Genomic DNA, 17,118 nt, shown 5'->3' on the forward strand with positions numbered 1-17,118 from the left:
CCTGGGTGACAGAGCAAGACCCTGTCTCAATAATAATAATAATAATCAATAAGTGATGAAACAAAACTTAATGCAGATTTAGGCTTGCTTGTTGTCAACATCGCTGCCTTCCTCCTATGTAATGGAAAAGAGGAACCAAGAATTCCATTTCTTAGAATCCCCTTCCCCATATAGTTCCAGAGTAGCATCTGCAAATGAGAGGCACCCAAATGAGCTGCAGAAAGTAGGCAATAAGGTGAAGTCATCACTCTCTGGAGGCCACTCTAGGCGGATATGTGGGCTGACTGCAGACCTGAAGTTCCCAGCAGTTTCTGGATGAACTAACCTGTGGGAATCCCCTATTTTAGTCAGCTGCATGCAAGCTGTGATGACTTGTGGGAGCTTCCCACAGGTTTCTTGATTTTATTATTATTCATTTTTAATTACCTTGCTGTGTTATATATTATGTATTATCTCAAAATGATTGATTCTGACAATGGTTGTGACCTTTTGCTAATGGCACGTGAACACGGAGTGTTTGGGTTAGGATTGAGTTCAAATACATAAGATAAAAACCCAACTTACTAGCTTACACAAGTCAGAAATTTGTTTTTTCTCATTTATCTTCTCATGTAAGATAAATCAGGGCTGTTGGGTTGTTCTGCGACATCGTCAGTGTTGGCCAGTCTCCTTCCTCTGTCTATAATCCCGTCCATAGTGCTGGATTCTACCCTCGAGCTTGTTTCATGATCACTGGACAGCTGCTGCTCGTTAGCATTCCAGGCAGAAGGAGGTAGGAAGAGAAGAGGATATGTGCGTGAGTACTCTCCTAGATGCTCCACCCAATGACCTCTTCTGACATATCTTTGACCACCACTATCTGCAAGGGAGGTTGGTAAATATACTTCTCAGGGATGCTGGATAAAATATTGCATGGAGCATGCTTATGCTAAAAGTATTTATTGTTTATCTGAAATACAAATGTAACTGAGAGTCCTGCATTTTTATTGCTAAGTATAGTATGTACAACCCTAATAGTTTTATCTGACCAAATTCATTGCCATACTTGACAACATGGGGTTCTAACTGAAGTTGAGTAGGCAACTGGTGGTCTCTGCCATGTTGAGCCTTCAGTCTATTGCTTGGTCTCCCACTTTTTAACCCATGCCTCCTCTCTCTATCCCTAGAGTAATTAGCCAGTTTTCGTTTTTACTAGGGTTCCCCATCTACTGCCATATCACCTGATTTCTAATATTCAAATGCTTTTTTTTTTTTTTTTTTTGGCAGCACAGTAAACTCCATTGTGTGTGTGAAGTTTCCCTTGAGAGGTGAATTGAGAGGGGGGCATTTAGTTCAAACTGAATGTTAAAGACAACTGCATTGTAATATAATTTCACACACTAACTTTATAGCCTAAATGTTCAGTTCCTCTTCCTTATGTAAAATGTCTCCTATCTTACTGCTTTTGTAGCACTTAGCTCTTTGTTTTAATAATTAATTTTAAGGTCATCAGTATAAGAACAAAAATGGTGATGTAATTATACTAAAAGGAGAGCAGAGGAGAAATTGGGAAAGGTGTGGAGAAGCAAACCGTGTTATCATCCATTGCAGTAGGAAGTCAATATACCATGTTTCACATTGATAAATCATAAATAGTTGAATATGCATATTATTTTAAAGGTTCCTTTGGACTTTGGTGGAGTGGAGCAGGAAATCATTGCTTCTCCATATAAATCATTTTGTATTATTCAATTTTTTTCAAACCCTGTGGTTGAATTATTTCACTGAAAATTAAAATGTAAAGGAGAGGCCAGGCATGGTGGCTCATGCCTGTAATGCCAGCACTTTCAGAGGTTGAGGCGGGTGGATCACGAGGTCAGGAATTCAAAACCAGCCTGGCCAACATGGTGAAACCCTGTCTCTACTAAAAATACAAAAATTAGCCAGGCATGGTGGCAGGTGCCTGTAATCCCAGCTACTCAGGAGGCTGAGGCAGAGAATTGTTTGAACGTGGGAGGCAGAGGTTGCAGTGAGCCGAGACTGTGCCACTGCACTCCAGCCTGGGCAACAGAACGAGACTCCATCTCAAAAACATAACATAACATAACATAACATAACATAACATAACATAACATAACATAACATAACATAACATAACATAACATAACATAAAATGTAAAGGAGAAACTACTGACACTACATGGTAACTTTTCCTCTTGGAATGAATAGGACAGCACAGCAGAAAGCAGTTATAATTAATCAGTAATAAGCACCAACAGAGTGGGCCCTAGTAGACAATGAACTACACAAAGGTTGTATTTGGTCTTCAGAACCTTCCCACCTGCAGGGATCAGAAAGCCATCTGCCCTGCTGTAGATTACCAATGAAACTTAAAGTGCTACATTTTTTTCATGGATTTTTTAAAATTTGAAAGGTAGGAAGTATTAAGGTCCAAAAACAAAACTGTGGGTAGAACTCTGGGTCTCAGTGGTTAGAGAAGCTGTGGGGCAGCAGGCTTTCTAGTGCTCCTGAAATCCTGCTAAGGACATGGTTAGGTAAATTTTACTTGTTGGTAAGGCTGTCACACTAGGAATCGTTTACTTGCTCTAGAATGTTGAGTGATACTATTATTATAAGAAATTAAGATCATTTCTCCAGCTTTACTTGACTTTAAAATTTAAAATAGCCTAAAACAGTTTTGGAAAAAATAGATAAACTTCTAATTCATAGCCTATTTTAAATCAAGCCATCATAATACGATTGTAGCTTTAATGGGGACTGCTTTGAAATAGATCACTTTGTGATTATCATAAGGTATATTATCTCCTCTACTTTCAAAATAATTGCTCCAACTTACAACACTGCACTATAGCATAGGCAGGATGTAATGTGATTTTTATTTATTTTATTTTATTTTTTTGAGACAGAGTCTCGTTCTGTAGCCGAGGCTAGAGTGCAATGGTGCTATCTTGGCTCACTGCAAGCTCCGCCTTCCGGGTTCACGCCATTCTTCTGCCTCAGCCTCCCAAGTAGCTGGGACTACAGGGGCCTGCCGCCACACCCGGCTAATTTTTTGTATTTTTAGAAGAGACGGGGTTTCACCATGTTAGCCAGGATGGTCTTGATCTCCTGACCTTGTGATCCGCCTGCCTCGGCCTCCCAAAGTGCTGGGATTACAGGCGTGAGCCACTGCGCCCAGACCTGTAATGTGATTTTTAAAGCTCTTCATGTGGGATGACTGGAAGAAATGTTTCATTCCTTTTTAATTTTATATATTTTAAAATTGGAATAATCTTTCATTGTTTTTGTTCATTCTAAAATAAGACACATTCATTGTAAAAATTAAAACATACAAAATTACATAAAATATACTGGAGCAGAATGTATTTTATTTTCCAAAGAAGGTTGCACCCATCCCACATACTATTTATTTATTTATTTTTGAGACGGAATCTCCCTCTGTCACCAGGCTGGAGCGCAGTGGCGTGATCTTGGCTCACTGCAACGTCCGACTCCCTGGTTCAAGTGATTCTTCTGCCTTAGCCTTCCAAGTAGCTGCGATTACAGGCATGCGCCACCATGCCCAGCTAATTTTTGTATTTTTAGTAGAGACAGGATTTCACCGTGTTGGTCATGATGGTCTCGATCTTCTGACCTCGTGATCCGCCTGCCTCGGCCTCCTCAAATGCTGGGATTACAGGTGTGAGCCATTGCGCTTGGCCCATACTCTTCTTATAATGAGATGTTGACATTCCTCCATTGAGAGGTAGTGTCTGGGTTCCCAACTTTTGGACCTGGGCAGACCTTTGAAACTGCTTTTGACCAATAGATTGTGGCAAAAGCGACTTCTAAGGCTAGATCATAAAAGGCAATATGGCTTCTGCCTGGTTCCCTCTCTCTCTGCACTTGTGTCTTTGGAGCCCTGAGTTGCCATGTAGGAAGTCTACTAACTTGAAACCTCCATGCTAAAGAGATCACATATTAAGAAACACCACAGAGGATGCCAGGTACAGTGGCTCATGCCTGTAATCTCAGCACTTTGGGAGGCTGAGGCAGGCGGATCACTCGAGGGCAGGAGTTCAAGACCAGCCTGGCCAACATGGTAAAACCCCATCTCTACTAAAAATACAAAAATTAGCCGGGTGTGTGCCTATAGTTCCAGCTACTCAGGGGGCTGGGACTTGCCTGTAAATGCCTCCCAGTAGTACAGTCCAAGCTACTCAGGAGGCAGGAGAATCGCTTGAACCCGGGAGGTGGAGGTTGCAGTGAGCTGAGATGATGGCACTGCACTCCAGCCTGGGCGACACAGTGAGACTCTGTCTCGAAAGAAGAGAAGAGAAGAGAAGAGAAGATCAAGAAACACCACAGAAGGATAAAGTGAGGGTCCCAGGAACAGTCCCAACTTTTCAAGCCTTCCCAGCTCAGGCACCAGAAGTGTGAATGAACCTGCCTTCAAGATGACCCCACCCCCAGCCACAGTCTTGCTATAATCTCATGGGAACCCCTGATGCAGAATTCCCCAGTTAAGCAGCTCCCAAATTCCTGATTCACATAAACAGGGGGAGCTAATACATGAATAGTGCTACCACATTTTAAGGGGAGTTGTTATGCAGCATTCCATTAACAGGACAGCCCCTTCTTTCCTCACCCAAGATATAACTACAGTTACTAGTTGGAAGTCTACCTGTAAAGACTTCTTAATGCATATATAAACTTTTTTAAAAATGAGATTATACTATGTATATTACTATATAACCTTCTTCTCCCATTTAATAATGTATCATGGACATCTTTGCATATCAGCACATAGATCAACCTCATTCTTTAACAGCCACATAATACTCCACCATATGGATGTACCACAATTTATTTTCCAATCCCTTACTGGAATGTATATATATGTATATAGAGTCTTTTTAAAATACATGTTTATATAAAAATACATACTGTAGTGGATCACTTGAGGTCAGGAGCTTGAGACCAGCCTGGCCAATATGGTGAAACCCAGTCTCTACTAAAAATACAAAAATTAGCTGGGCATGGGTAGTCCCAGCTACTTGGGAGGCTGAGGCAGGAGAATCGCTTGAACCAGGGAGGGGGAGGTTGCAGTGAGCTGAGATCCTGCCACTGCACTTCAGCCTGGGTGACAGAGCGAGACTCTGTCTAAAACAATATATATATATATAATGTGTATATATATAACGTATATATATAATGTGTATATATATAACATATATATGATGTGTATATATAATATATAATGTATATATAATGTATATATAAAATGTGTGTATACAATGTGTATATTATATATAATGTATACATAATGTGTATATTATATATAATGTATACATAATGTGTATATAATGTATATATATTCTGTATTTTGTATAAATTTATAATCATACTATCATACTATTTTGTAAACTACTTTAATATTCAATATATTGTACTTCCATACTATTACATGTTCTCTAAAATATTACTTATATTGCTGGAATGACAGCTATCATCTGAATGTATCATTATTAATTTAAATGAGTCTATTGCTGGACATTTATATTGTTCTCTATAAAAAATGCTGCAGTTATCATTATATTGGATACACTTGTCCAATCATTCTTTAGAATACATTTCTAAAAATAAAAATGCTAAACCAAAAGGTATTTTGTACAAACTACTAATTGCATCTGTGTTCCAATTAATGCTCCCATCAAAAGAAAACAAGCATATGTACTCCCTATCCATTTCTTAACTCTGATCATTTAAAAAATATTTAATCTTTGCTGATCTCACTGATTAAAAGTATTTTATGTTTTATTCTCATTTACATTGATTTGACTATTTCATAAGATAGAGCCCACATGAGTTTTGGTGCAGACTACCCTTGAGGAGACCACTGGAATAGGAACTCTCAACACCACAGGGAGCCCTGCCTAGAGAATCCTAAGCACTCCTGCCTCCTGGACCATCATGTGAACTATAGCCTTGCCCAGAGATGACTAGGTTTCTCACACTGCACCCGTTAGTTTTACTAAGTGTAAAGATACTTATTTGGGGCAAAGGTACTTGTGACATATAAGTGACATTGGGAGAACCTCAATGCAGGGCCTTTTTACTCTGGTTATTCTAGGCTACAAAAGGCATTTTGGTCCATTTGGAATAAAAGTGCAAAGTGAGGGAGTCCAGTCTCATCATTAGAATTGGTCTTGCTAGACTGTATTTCAATATGATCTCATCTGACAAGAGCCAGGGACCTTCTGCAGGCTCACAGGAGGGGAACGTTCTTACGGTACTGGTTAAGGAGCTCTAGGACTCAGGGACAGGGAAAGGTATGGGCCCATAGCTAAGTAACGAACTTTCTTTCTGACTGTCCCTGTGCCCTGCCAGTGCTGTGCCCAATGTCATGTTCATTTCCATACACAATTCCTCCTTTCTGAAATGCCTCTTCCTTTCTCCAGGTGAGCAGACCCTATGCCTTCTGGCTTTTTTTTTTTTTTCTCTGAGACAGTCTCCTCTGTCAACCAGGCTGGATTGCAGTGGTGCGATCTTGGCTCAATGCAACCTCCGCCTCCTGGGTTCAAGTGATTCTCGTGCCTCAGCCACCCGAATGGCTGGGACTACAGGTGCACGCCACCATGCCAAACTAATTTTTGTATTTTTAGTAGAGATGGGGTTTCTCCATGTTTTGCTGGTCTTGAACTCCTGGCTTCATGTGATCCACCCACCTTGGACTTCCAAAGGCTATGATTACTGGCATGAGCCACTGCGCCTGGCCCCTTCTGGCTTTTCTAAGTCAGAAGTATCTGTTCCTCACTTAAGGCACTCACTCCTTTTTGCCTCATATTCTGATTATTTTCTTATTGATTTCCCGTACTACACTGGACTTTAGACTGCGTCTTTTTCACCTTTATCTCTCTCCACAATGCACAATATGATACTAGCGGGATCTTTTTTATCAAACGTTCCTAGTCTCTTTCCTTTATTTTAAGTCAGAGGTCAGCAAACTATGGTCCTCAAACCAAATGCAGCTCTCTACCTGTTTTTATAAAGTTTTATTGGAACACAGCTATGCATATCATTTATGTATTGCCTGTGGCTGCTTTTAATCTAAAACAGCATTGTGGAGTAGTCGGGACAGATCTTATAGCCTGCAAAGCCGAAAATATTCACTATCTGGCCCTTTGCAGAAAAGGCTTGCCAACCCTTGTTCATTTTTAGAAAGAAATTTGTCCTTTGGACTGTATCCATTAAACCACTCACTGCCTTTTCTCTTGCCTTATGAAATCTGTAAGCATGATAATTATGAAGTATTTTGAGAAATATTCATCCTAAAATATAATCTCATTTGGGGAAGTGTCAGGTATCAGTTTAAAGGTACTGTAGTAAGCTCATATACAACCAAAGAAGTGTCTAGACCCTTGTCAGAAACAGTTGTCCTTGAAAAACAGTAACGTTGAATTGCAGATTTGTAGATAATTTCTCAGAGCTTGGTTAATGTGAATCTGCCACATGGAGAGCAGTTATGTTCCACCCCAGCTGGGATTAGTCTCTCCTTCCTTAATGCTTCCAGAATCCTTCATTGTGTCTGTCACAGCATTCATATCAACTGGCCTTATATTAATTTTTTTACAAGTGTGTCTCAAGATAGGGTTATAAACACCCCATGGTAAGGAACTCTTTTGTTCAATTCTGTTGCTTCCATAGAGTTTTTGCAAAGTAGATATCGATGAATGGTCACTTAATAAATGTCATTAATGCAAGCATGAAAAATAGGTTTATAATGACATTGTGAAAACATGGGCAAAACCTCAGCAGAGATTCTTCAAACTGAGCTTCATGAATGTACATTTTCAATACCATTTATTCTGCTTATGTCCCTATTTAATTTGCTCATATATGTGTATAGAAAGGAAGTCATCTCAAGAATGTCTACTATACAATAGCACTTTGTTATTTAAAAACAAAACAAAATAAAACAATTCTCAAGAAAAAGAAAACGCCTTGTTTCTAGAAAAAGAAAATGCCTTGTCTGAGGTCAAGTGGTTTTCTCAGGAAATTAACATTATTGTGAACCGAAAATCCTGCTGGACCCATTTTCTTAAATATTCCCCTTATTGTAAAACTTCAGCAGGTAGTAAACCCTATTTAGCAATCCAAGTGACAGATGACCCAACAGACTTCTGGGTTTTACCTATGTGAAATAATCTTTATAGTCAGGCCCAGTGGAGTCTAACTAGGAAAGCAAAGCATCCCTAGGGTACTTTATTTGCCTTTGTAGAAAGCAGAGCTCTTGGTTGCAAAGTGATAGAAACACAGCTTGAATTAGCCTAACAAAATGGGGTAGGGTGTGGGGGTTGCTGGTTTAGAAAATCCAAGAAGGAGGTGAGTAACCAAATGATGGGGAAAATTGTAATGCAGCTAGGCCTCAAGGAACTATGGGAACCAAGAACTGGATGGCTGCCAGGACTCCCTTCTTCTCTGTTTGGAATCTCTGCCTCTTTCTACGTGCTACTCCCATTCTTGTTCATTGTAGATCAACTTTCTCTACCAGAAAGCAAACCTAACCATACACAAATTCCTTTTTCCCCCTTTTTTCACCTTATAGCTTTACTCTTTGAGAGGGACAGTCCCTCTTTATTTTAATTAGAAAAATCCCAGAGAAAAACTTTGAGCCCCAGTTGAGTCAAACCCAACAGGAGCTGTGGTCATATAAGAAAATGACAGCCTCTAACATAGACGTGGGTGTAAAGGGGAGGGAGAAATGGAGGAGGAGTGACAGTTCCTAAGAGAAGGAGGCTGGAAGGGTATTGAGTTGACAATTCCATAGATGTTCTCTGCCTTCTTTTTCAGGGTGTGGGCTATCCTATTTACAAACAAATTCTTAAGCTTCTGGAAAGACAAGAAAGAGGGCTAATGAAGAGCCTCTTTCTGACAGGTGCCTCTCAGCCAAAGGGAAGAAGAGGTAAATGTTCACATTTGTTTGATGTACAGTCAGTGAGTGGCCAATGGCTTCCCATCAGAAAGGACTGAGAGAAACTCACAAGTACCTAAAATGTTTAACACCTAAAATGGATCTTCCCAGTAAATACTGTGAGAGGGCTGATCTATTTTCCTAATGCAAAAGGCTAAAACTCTGGGCTGCCTTATGGTTTCTCCAAGTCTTGCCCCAGGACTGCTTGCTGCCAGCCCATACAGGACCTTTGTGCAAATTAGAAAGTCATGCCCTCCTTGAGGCAGACCCAGTACCCACTCACTACCCTAGCAAGATGGCAGGACTCCTGTGTTGAGCACTGAATTTCAGCCTCCGTCTGCCCCTCAGACAGGCACGTTTGCACAGGGCTCAAACTGCACAAACATCTGTGGCAGCCCTAGGCCTACAAAGAAGAGGGTAGGGTAGGTTGCACCTTCTTCTACCAAGAAGAAGGCTGCCCCTTCTCCAAACGCAAGGACTTACAACATCAATAAACATGAGACTTGGGTGGTAGGTTGGGCTTGGTGATTGAAGACAGTAGCAGGAATAGCAATAATGGCTGAATTCAAAGGACTTTAGGGATGGGTAACCCACCTCTGGGTACTGGAGCAACAGAGGCTCTGGGGATGGAGAGACCAGCAGTAAACTCCACTGGCTGAGCACCAGCAGAAGCAGCACTAATGTCACTGAGGTTCTTGGAATGATACGAGGAGCAATAGTGATGGTTAAGTCTCCCCAATTATAAACATATTTTTTGCTCAAGAATTTATGTAGCAGAATGCCTTAATACAGATTAAACTTTATTGTTTTATTTATTTTAACCTTTGAAACACTAAAATACAACTCTCTTTTGAAGGGTATGATTGTATAAGGATTTAAGGAAGCTGTCCCTAGAAAAAGTAATGTGAGGATTTAGAAGGGTGTATTCAAACTTGTAGACTAGCCACTCTTAGACGAGAAGCCACAGCGCCACTGAGTGAAAAGAGGGAAGAATCGGTGTATACAGGTTGAGAGCCCAAAAGAAAGGCAATGGCTCCTGAAAGCGGTAACAAAGGGAGGGAAATAATCTAGAGCAGGGTCTGGGGGGGGCACCAGAATCTGGGTGTCCCCTCTGATTCCAGCTGGAGATCAATGTTCACCCAGGCAGATCCTGGAGCTGTGATCAGGGGATAGGTCTGCTGCAAGTGGCGATCATAGCAGCACCTAAAGCAATGGCCAGAATGGAGGAGCCCTCATCCCAGTGCTGCAGTCCAGGGAGTAAATGCCTAGGCAGTCTGCCACTTTGCTGTTAAATACCCATTTATTTTTGTGCTTCGAAGGAGCCACCCATGAATGTTCCAGTCACTGTGTGAGTTAGTCTTGTTCCCCAAGTGCTGCTGTAACGCTACAGCCATCCCACCCTCTCCCCCTGCTTCCCGGACTCCATCTGAGACACTGCTCAATTCCCCTGGCTGCTGTTGAGCTAGGGGCTGGGCTGGGGCTCACACTCTGACACTAGGTAGAGGCCCAGGATTGCAGAGGGTGGGAGGATGGGGGAGACCTAGGCACTTGAGTATGTGACAAAAAGTGGCATTCAAATCCCTGAAGAAATGGCAGGATCTTTAAAAAATATTGGGAAGATTGGCTAGTAATTAGCAAGAAAATATTAAATCCTTACCTCATTGCACCAAATAAATTAGATAGGCCAAAAATTTACATGTGAACACTTTAAAACACAAAAGGAAAATAATACAGGGGAAAAATAATGATAAATAATGTTGAGTACAATTGAAAACTTCTGTGTGGCAAAAAAATCATATACAAAGTTGAAAGACAAATGACAAACTCAGGAAAATATTAACAATACTGTCCAAAGGCAAAGGGTTAATATCCACACAATAATAAAAGAGCTTACATAAATCAAGAAAAATTAACAATCTAATAGAAAATAATGGGTATAAGTCACAGATAAATTAAAAATGCAAATGGTCAACAAACGTATGGAAAAATGTTCAATTCACAAATATTCACAAGGCAAATTAAACAATAATGAAATGATTTTCATCTATCAGACTGGCAAAGATCTCTAAAAATTGATCAAACACATGCATTGACATGGTTAGGAGAAACACACACTTTGTGCTTTTTCCGCGGGTATATAAAATAGCACAACTTCTCGAAAGGGCTATCTGACAAGAAGTATCAAACATAAGATGTGCAGACTCTTCACTGCAACAATTCTACTTGTCAGACTTTACTCCAAAGAGATAATACAAATTTGAAAAGAGGTACTCACACTTTGTTTATACTTTTGAAAAACAGGAAACAACTTCAGTGTTCCTCAGTAGGGGTTGGCTAAGTAAACTGTGGTCTAAGCATCCATGGAACACTATGCAGCCCTTAAAAAGAGTGACGCAAATCTATTAGGTTGGTGCAAAAGTAATTGCGGGTTTCAAAAGCTGAATATATCAACACAGAGAGATGGCTTCAATTATTGATTCCTTGAGGCCCATTTATTCAATGATGTCAACCGTTATCCTTCCTCATCAGCAGAGTTTCTGATCATTCTACTATTATTATTATTGTTATTGTTATTTGAGACAGGGTCTCACTCTGTCACCGACTGGTGTGATCTCAGCTCCCTGCAGCCTTGACCTCCTGGGCTCAAGTGATCCCCCCAGCTCAGCCCCCTAAGTAGCTAGGACCACAGGCACACGCTGTCACACCTAGCTTAATTTTATTTGTTTATTTTTTTGTAGAGACAAGGTCTCAGTATGCTGTCCAGGCTGGTCTCAAACTCTTGGCCTCAAGTGGTCCTCCTGCCTTGAATCCAAAGTGCTGGGATTACAGGCATGAGCTGCTGAGCCTGGCCTCTACCCTTAATTAAAGACTTTGGCAACTGACATATAGTCTTTCAAATTACTATCATCCAAGGTTACTTAAATATCTGTGTGGACATATCATCCCATTTCTAGTCTCAGGAAATTTTGAATGCCTCATTTTCAATAAAATGCAGTAGATTGATACTCTACAGTCACATGCTCTCAAGGCCACAGTACACACAAACTGCCTCATCTCTAACATTACTAAATCAGGTATCCCTCTCTCTAATCACAGTCTCTTATCCTCTCAACTGGCATGCCTAACTGTCATAATACATTTGTTCCCTTTTTACTTCAGGTCCTCTAATCCACGCCCCCATTCATCTTAGACTTAATGATCCATCATTTCACACTTTCTCCTGCCAATATTTTAAGTACCTTCGCCTCATTATTCTCACTGCATCTGCAACTAAAGCTCCTATCCTTTGTTTTTGTTTTTCATACCTAGGCTGCCAAGCACTGCTAGATGATCACATCTTGGTAGATAAGTATAATGATACTTATCCGGGCCCTTTCCGACTAGGCCCTTTTCTTGGGTGCAGTTCCCTCAAAGTCAGAGCCTGAGACAAGGATCTGAATGTAAGTGGTTTATTTGGAGATAAACCCAAGTAAAAGAATGAACAGGAGAGAGAGAAGAGAGACAGAGAGGGAGAGGGAAATGGGACAGAGTGGAGGAAACCAACACAGGGTGTGTTGATGAGCAGATTACTACAGTGGGCTCAGTTCCACTGGAGACCTCCAAGAGCCCACCTGTGAGTTGGCCCCCATATTTCTCTCTGTCATTGGTTGAGAATGGCTCTCGGTGGCATTAACTCCCTTTCATTCCAGGCTGCCTTATGCACAAGTCACACAAGCTCCCAGCTAGAGAACACCCCCCAGGCAAAGTTGTAGGTGCCTGCAATAAAAAGCTGTCAGCGTGTTTGTACCTGAACCATGAGTGCCAAGGGGATTCAACGGGGCACCAACAGCACATGTTGCAGCCGTCCTGTTCCAGTCTCCTTGACGTGTTACCCTAGTTACCCTCATCCCCCCTCCCTACAACCAGCTCAAAATTCCTCTCATCATTGCAAATCTCTGATGCTCTTGTCTCCTCACTCTCAGCAGATGACCTTGTCTCCTAGTTCACAAAGGAACATTGAAGATCTCAGAATGGAACTTGCCAAGTTCCTGCCAACAATTCTAACATGCCGCCCACATCCATACCCATCACTTCTCCCTCCGCACCTCTTCATTAGAGGATGCATTTCTCTCTTATCTAAGGCCAAACTTCTCTGTCTATTCTCGGTCCTGTCCCTTCCAGCTGCTTGGCCAGTCTCCTCAGTTGATTGCCTCGTCTCCCTCGTGAGTCTTCAACGACTGTCTCTCTCACCTCCTCTCTCCCATCTTAAAACAAACAACTCTCGGTCAAATCCACATCCCATTCCATCTATTGTGCTGTCTCTCTCCTCCTCTTTACACCAGAGTTTATTGAAATAGTATCTTAGACATGTGGCCTCCAGTCTCCTCTCATTCATTTCCAATCAGTCACAGGTGATCTCCCTGTGGCAGAAGTCAGAGGACACCAGTCCTTATCCCTCTTGCCCTTTCAGCAGCATTTGACTCTGGACATTCATTTCTCCCCTGGTCTCCCATTGGAGTGATTCTTTTGATTTTTCTCCTTTCTCTCTGGCTCCTCCCATCTCAGTCTCTTTATTCACCTCTTTGATGATGCTGTTTTCAGCTCTCCAACCTTCTTCACCAGTGGCCTTACCCACTTCTACACCATTAATTATCATGTCAAGGCTGATGATTTCCAGATCTACAGAAACAGTCCAGGTTTTCCCCCTGACTTGACCTAAATATCCACTTGCTTAATGCTCACACTCTGTTCTGTCATTTTAACCAAGTCATTAAATTTCCCTTAACCTATGTTCTTGGGCAAAACATGGAAATGAGAGCAACTACTTCTTTATTTTGAAATAATTCTAGAGTCACAGAGAGTTGCAGAGATAGTACAGAGAGGTCCCCTGTACCCTCACGCAGTTTCCCCCAATGGTTATATTTTATATAACTATAGTACAATATCAAAACCAGGAAACTGACATTAAAACAATGTATATAGTTCTCTGATATGTTATCAAGTGTAGATTCATGAAACCACTACTGTAATCAGGACACAGAAGTATTCGGTCACCACAAAGATCCTCCTCATTTGCTTCTTTTTAAAAATGTTTATTTTTTTTAAATCCTCATCAGATCCTTGAGAGAAGGGACATACATATAATTTTGCCATGTGTTCTCAGTGTCTAACATGTGCTCTTAAAAGGCATTGCTAAATGTTTGGGAAAACATGAACGGAATAAAAGAAGGCAGATTCCATCTGTGGAGGTCACAGACATCAGCCTGGGAGCCAGGACAGACCATGAAATCTCTTAGCTCCATACCAGGAGCCAGGAGCCAGGAGCCTGAGGACAGAGGCTTCCTCCCCAGATTTACATCCTGTTGAATGAGATGTTGGCAGACACAGGCTAGAAGTCGGAGTGGTGAGGCTTACCTCACACTCATTCCAACAATCACAGCCCCTGTCTGTAGCAGAGAGGAAGGACTTTTTCAGTCCAGGACCTTTTTTGGAAATCTCTCACATCACACCACATGGCCAGTTCCCCACTCCACCTATCTGATGCCTGCCCTGCTCTGCCTGACATCACTGGCACATTCCTGTGCTTGCTGGCAGCACCCAGGAGATCATCCCAACCTCTGCTTTTTTGCTACTCAGCCAGCATGTGGGACAACATTTGTCTCAAGGCTCAAGAAAAGTGTTTGGTCCTAGGGCATGATTTAAAAATTATGCTTAACAGTAATTGCCCTTAATAGGTCATATTTGTTTGCTCAGTAATTATCATAGTCAATAAGTGAACTCTGAAACTAAGAAGAGAGGCAAAACATAAAAAAAAACAGCTAAAAAACTGCAAAGACAACTACACATATGTTCAGGTTATAAGCCCTATATAGAACGTGTGTGTGTCCGTGCCACCAAATTAGGTACTGTTGGAGTGAAAAATAAAGGAGTATTTATCCAGCAGTGAGCTATGTTATTATATTATAATAGGCTTTAATTAGAGAGAGAGTCAAGTTTGTGTTCCCTTAATAGCCTGGTTAAAGTCTCTGAAATTAGAAAACTTAGCTTAGAATCTTTGTGTCAGCAATGAGCAATTTGTGTTGTCTATTCTGCAAGTCTCAAAGGGCAATTATTTGATTTACAAGCCAGAAACTCATTTATCAGTTGTAGTTTATAAACTTGGTGCAGCAATTTGTGAGTTGATGTCATGCTTATAGCAGGGTGGTTTGGAAACAGTCCACATGGGGATTCATTTCATTTCCTTTTCTTTTTTTTTCCTTTTTTTAGACAGGGTCTCACTCTGTCACCCAGGCTAAAGTGCAGTGGTGCAATGACAACTCACTGCAGCCTGGACCTCCCAGGCTGAAGTGATCCTCCAGCCTCAGCCTCTTGGGTAACTAGGACCATAGGCACGCACCCACCACACCTAGCTAATTTTTTATTATTTTTTTTTATGTTTGTAGAGACAGGCTGGTCTCAAACAGTCCTCCCACCTCAACCTCCCAAAGTGCTAGGATTACAGATGTGAGCCACTGTGCCTGGCTGGATTTATTTTCAGTAGTGGAAGTGAGAGGCATGGAAATAAGGCAACACCTGGGTCCCTCGGTCTTGAGAAACTTGGAGATTTGGAAGCACAGTGTGTCTTGTACATTGAGTAGAGGGCCTGACTGATCTCATGTCAGAGTCCCTCTGATTTTCAAGCTCTACATTCACAGAGAGCACACACAGAATGGATGGGCATGTGTGGAAGTTCAGAGATCTTTGTTTTGTTCACTGGCATTTCCTCAGTGCTCAGAATAGTGCATGGTGGGCTCTCAGGACATTTTTGTTGACTAATTATTCAATACTTAACAATGTGTGCAAAGGAGAAAGAACAAATCAATAGGTATTCAGTTGCCAACAAGCCCAGAGTGTCACACTCAGACTTAGCCACAAACTTTGCTGTTGGGTCACAGCAAAATGAAAGAGGAGAGGGAAAAACCAGGAACCAGAAGAGTAAGGACTGAGGGTGAACCGAAGGAGCTCTGGAAACTCTGTGGTCCAGGCCCAGCGTGGTTTGGTTTAGATGACAGGTTGGTTCAATCTAAAGTGTGGGACACGTCAGTGGGAGTTCCAGTGACAGGCTAGAATCAAAGTCAGGTGGATGGAGAGTGGGTCAATCCCAGCAGAGCCCAGCCAGTGGCTGAAGGTATCAGAGAAATGACTTGGTTTTGTAGGGGAGGGACCTGGCAAGAACTAAGAACATTTGAAAGGGCAAAAGAACTAGAGTGCAGGGCTATGGAAATGATCAAAGTGCAAACATAGTGCATTAACATGGTAGGTGCCTGGGGAAGGCTGTTATCTGTCCAGTCGACATGGATGCCCAGGGCTTCCTAGGTCTTTGCTGGCAAGTCAGATTCTAAGGGTCAGCAGCTGGACAAGGGCTGATAGTGTAGGCAGGGCCAAGCCTCCACATAAAGGAGACCAGATCAGCTCTCTCACTGCGTGCTTCCATTGTATCCTTAATATGCTTTTGGGCAACACTACTTACACTTGCAATTACCTCAACAGCTTTTGTACCTTGCTGGTGTATGAGGGCGGGCATTGTTTTTATATTGACTACCACTATATCCCCAGCACAATACTTGGCACATGATGTGCACGCAGTGTGACTAAAGGAAAGAACTGGGGCCTGTCTATGGAAGAGGCTTGCAAAAGCAGAGATGGACTCTGAGACTCAGCAGACTTACATCCCAGCAATATTTCTCAACTCATCTACCTCTTACTTCTTTGCAAGGGTCAGGACTGGAATTAAGGAGAAGGAAAGTACACCACAGTCATGACCTGCCCTGTAGAGCAAAGCTCAACAGGACAGCTCTGCTATGCTGCCCCTGTTGTCCTGAATAGCACCAGATTTTCTGTTGCAATTACACAGTTTAGTCTTTGAATAGTGCATTTTCATGCCAGCATTTTCTTCTATATTAAAGAAGAGAGCTAATAAGACAGTATGAGGGTCCAAGGAGAGGAAAGGTGAGGAGTAGAGAGAGGAATGAGAGAAAGAAAAGGAAGAAAAGTAAAGATCTCATTATCATTTGCACCAGGACTGGATTTGGGCTGTTAATGGCTCTGCTTCTCAGTTACTGCCCCAACCTGCCCATTGCTGACTTCTACTCTCCTACAATGCTGCAGTGGCAACAATCACCTCAGGAGAACCTCCCAGAGACAGA

General features: G+C 41.8%; 1 long non-coding RNA gene across 1 annotated transcript in view; it reads right to left on the minus strand.

Moving 5' to 3' along the window:
• Positions 1-509: 509 nt before the first annotated feature.
• LOC117975470 (uncharacterized) overlaps positions 510-17,118 on the minus strand; it is a 59,107-nt gene continuing 42,498 nt past the window's right edge. The window contains exons 3-4 of the long non-coding RNA XR_008620432.1: positions 11,229-11,331; positions 510-743 (exon numbers count right to left, since the gene is read on the minus strand). This is a non-coding gene — a long non-coding RNA (uncharacterized LOC117975470). The remainder of the gene's footprint in view (positions 744-11,228; positions 11,332-17,118) is intronic.

This window comes from Pan paniscus, chromosome 10 (assembly GCF_029289425.2).
Source record: "Pan paniscus chromosome 10, NHGRI_mPanPan1-v2.0_pri, whole genome shotgun sequence".
Taxonomy (NCBI): domain Eukaryota; kingdom Metazoa; phylum Chordata; class Mammalia; order Primates; family Hominidae; genus Pan; species Pan paniscus.